The 4380-nt window shown below is 34.5% G+C and overlaps 1 non-coding gene across 1 annotated transcript; it reads left to right on the top strand.

Moving 5' to 3' along the window:
- The first annotated feature begins 1889 nt into the window (after positions 1-1889).
- On the top strand, positions 1890-1962 carry trnaa-ggc (transfer RNA alanine (anticodon GGC)). The gene has a single exon. It is a non-coding gene; the product is annotated as a tRNA-Ala (tRNA).
- The last annotated feature ends 2418 nt before the right edge of the window (positions 1963-4380 follow it).

Below are 4380 nucleotides of genomic sequence, written 5' to 3' on the forward strand. Positions count from 1 at the left end.
CTGTAAAAAAAATAAGAAGAAACACAATTAAAGTAACTGTCGTTGAAGGGAAAAAACATGAAGTTCGCTTATTTGCTCAATCTGCTAATTTAATTGTGCACCAATTAATGCGCATTCAAATTGGAAATTATCAATTAGGTAAATTGCCACCCGGGCAATGGAGACATACTTCGATTGAAGAGATTCTTTCCCAAGAAAATTTTTGAAAGACAAAAGGACGCTATCCATGGCATCGTACATTATTCTTGTGATAATCATCATTCTCATCGTAATTGGGAAAATAATTCATGAATATAATTCTTTAGCCTATCAAAAATCTAGGGCAGATAATCAATGGCATCAAATCAATGTACAACTACAAAGACGGTATGATTTAATCCCTAATCTTGTTGAAACAGCTCGCACAACAATGAATTTTGAAAAACAAACACTTGAAAGCGTTATACAAGCAAGAAACTCTGCTTCAAAGGCCCTACAATCAACTTCTGGCGAGTTAGACAAAAAAAAACTTTTAGATTTATCACAAGCCGACTGTCTCTTGTCTGGAACATTACATCATTTCTTTGCTGTGGTCGAAAAATATCCAGATTTGCGGTCAGTTGAAAACATGAAATATTTACACGAAGAACTCATTTCAACAGAAAATCGTATTGCTTTTGCTAGGCAAGCTTACAACGATGCTGTGATGTCTTATAATGAAAGCCAAATGAGAATCCCGACAAAATGGATCGCAACATTTGGACATCATTCTCCTATGGAATTTTATCCCCTTTCTTCAGAAGAAATGAAAGAGGCTGTCCGAATACAGTTTTAATATTAAGGATGAAACAAATGGCCTTTTGGGACAGTCAAAATCAATTTAAGAAAAAAACAAAATATTGCTTAATTGCTTTTTCAGCAGTTGTGCTCTTGGCTAGTGGATTGGCTGAAATCCTTTGGCGTTGGTCTAATCAAACAGATTGGACGGATCATGAGTTTCCTCACATTGCTTTGTTTTTCTTATCAATAACTGTTGCTGTAGCAACAATAAATTATTTGCATTTTCGTTTCACAGGAGGTGAAACTCTTGCCGAGTCCATGGGTGGAGAAATGATCCCTCGTGATACAAATCATCCAACCCATAGAATTGTCTGGAATCTTATTGAAGAATTGATGATTGCAGCAGATCTTCCCGCCCCCAAGCTTTATATCCTTCCTGAACAAGAAATCAATGCTTTTGCTGCTGGAATATCTCCAGAACAATGGATCATAGGAGTGACTAAAGGGGCAATTCAACGATTATCTCGAGAAGAAATACAAGGTGTATTGGCGCATGAGTTTGGGCATCTAAAAAATAAAGATTTGCCTTTACACATGGGCGTTACCGCAATGATTATGGGGCTTTCTTTTCTGGCATACATTGGTCTTCGTTTTTTAGATTTTTTTGGTAGAGGGGCGTTAAGAACCCGTTATTCTAATCGGCAAAAAAAAGAAAATAACCATGCCTCTATTTTTGTATTTGGTGGGGTACTTTTTTTAGCAGGTTTATTTGGTGGATTTTTCGGGTCAGTTCTTCGTGCCTTGCTTAGCCGTACACGTGAATACCTTGCTGATGCAACAGCGGTGGCGATTATGAGGTCATCTGAAGGTTTAATTCATGCTTTAAAAAAGATTGCACATGAACAAGAAAAAGGTGAAATTCGAACCCCTCCCCTTTATCGCTTTGTATATGCTCATCTTTTTTTTAGTAATAATGATCCTCTTTCCGCCCTTTTTGCTACTCATCCTCCTCTGCAAAAAAGAATCAAGAGGCTAGAAAGAGGCGATTTTGTCATTAAAAGAAATTCAAGCCAATCTTTTAAAGTTTGACAGAAAAAATTGAACAACGGGAAAATTTATTATTTCCCTAAGGGGCGTTAGCTCAATTGGTAGAGCGCAACAATGGCATTGTTGAGGCAACCGGTTCGAACCCGGTACGCTCCAAATCTTAAATGCAATTTAATAATTAGTATTATGACTTTCGCTGCTATAATAAAGTAAGCTATATTCAATAATATTTTGCATGATTAGGTAATCATTTTCTTTAACTGTAAAATATTAAAATTTGCAATCCGTTTTGCGTGATCGATATTAATTCAACTCAGTTAACAAAAAATAAATATGAAACTCACATTTGTTTGTCTGCAAGCAGACATTTTCCTTTATAACATCTAAGCCTTGTTGAATGATTCCTGTCCCACCAAATAATCCTCTACCAGCCAGAATATCCAATAAATACAAGGCGAAGACTTCGTTGAAACAGAAATAGAGTCTACTTCATTGTTATATATTCTGCAGCTCTTCTTCAAGTAATAGGAACATATCAATTTTTCCTTTTCGATATCGCGAATAATCGGCAATACAATCAAAATGCAAGAAAATTTATGGAAATAGGAATTTTATTACTTGGCATGATATCAGCTGTCACCTATGCCTTTATGGGATATAACTTCCATAATTTTTTTTAACAGAAAGGTCCGAAAATAACGGACATTACATAGTCCTCTGTTCAGCTTTATTTCTCTTCTCTTTCTCTTCTTTATTTTTTGGACTGTTAATCGAGCATCCAAGTTCATGGCAGGAACTCTTTATGCATGTGTATTGATCTTTATGTTATTAGATTATATCTCTAATCAGCCTTCTATAAGGGCCAATAGAATCCAACAAAGAAAAGTTAGGTTGCCTCCCCCTGATATAAGCACCAATAGAATCCAACAAATCCACGTTGATCCACCTCCCTCTTATACAGTTGGTTCATGGGATGGCAGACTTCGCTCATCAAGACATAGAAAATCCATCAGAATCAGAAGAAGAAACTGTACTTTAAAAAAAATGGAATTGCCCATTTTGTCGATCATAGAAAATAATCTATATCGCTTGTTTAAGTTAAGTGATAGATACATAAAAATCATAAAATGAAAACGCTTTCGACTTGCGTTATTGGTGAAATTGCTGTGGGAAACTAAATTGTATTAACAGTGTTATTATTTTAAAGTGCAGCTTCTTCTTCTGATTCTGATGGATTTTCTATGTCTTGATGAGCGAAGTCTGCCATCCCATGAACCAACTGTATAAGAGGGAGGTGGATCAACGTGGATTTGTTGGATTCTATTGGTGCTTATATCAGGGGGAGGCAACCTAACTTTTCTTTGTTGGATTCTATTGGCCCTTATAGAAGGCTGATTAGAGATATAATCTAATAACATAAAGATCAATACACATGCATAAAGAGTTCCTGCCATGAACTTGGATGCTCGATTAACAGTCCAAAAAATAAAGAAGAGAAATAAAACAAAATAGACGGCTATGTAATGGATGTTATTTTCAGGACTTTCTGTTAAAAAAATCATGGAAGCTATATCCCATAAAGGCATAGGTGACAGCTGATAGTATGCTAAGTAATAAACTTTCTACTCTCATCCATTTTATTATATTTTGATTGTATTGCCGATGAGTCACACTATCGAAAAGGAAAAATTGATATGTTCTTATTACTTGCAGAATCGGAAGATTATTACTTGGCGAGATAGAAGACATTTAACAAAGCTTAGATGTTATAAAGAAAAGTGTCTGCTTGTGATGAACACACAAATGTAAGTTTCAGAGCTTATTTGTTATTTCTTAACTGAATTGAATCAACATAGATAACGCATAACAGATTGCAAATTCCATTTATTATAACAATAAAGATTAAACATCTTTACTTTTTAAAGTTCGAATTACTCTGTTTCAGAATTTGCATCTTTACGAATAAAGTACATAGGAATTTCTTCATATAATGGGAGCTCCCATGATGGTAGTTCTCCTGTAATTATTTCATCTGAGTTCTCTGTAAATAGATCTAGTTCTTCTCTATCCGTATAGAGTAAATATTGTAAATAAAAACACCTGACAACACACATAAATGTGTTCTTTAGAGCATCTTGATCTTCAATTATGATGTGACATGTATTACTGTTAATACGCTTTAATTCCCCGCAACAATTTTATCAATTTTTATTCTTAAGCTTAAGAAGCCACCATAATACAACTCAAGCGCATTCTGAAATGCAGAATATTTCAAATTCGAGGGATAATAACGTTATTTTATAGCTTTATTACAACTATTGTTTATATCCCCCATAAATCTCACTGCACTTAAGTCTATTAAACATGATACTATTCGAAATATGGCAACGCTTTTATGAAATAAAAGCCTTTATTAACTTCACTCATAGAGAAAAGGACGAAGATCACGCTAGAGCATGCATAGAGTCTTTTTCAACTAATAGCAGGTGGTAAATTTTTAATGTTAAGAAAACAAACTATGCATAGTTTGAATGTGCCTCAAATAATAGAAGGGATTTGTATAGTTTTAGCATT

This window comes from Nelusetta ayraudi, unplaced genomic scaffold (genome assembly GCF_046127955.1).
Source record: "Nelusetta ayraudi isolate G7.1 ecotype Tasmania unplaced genomic scaffold, CSIRO-AGI_Nayr_v1 ptg000310l, whole genome shotgun sequence".
In the NCBI taxonomy this organism is placed as follows: Eukaryota; Metazoa; Chordata; class Actinopteri; order Tetraodontiformes; family Monacanthidae; genus Nelusetta; species Nelusetta ayraudi.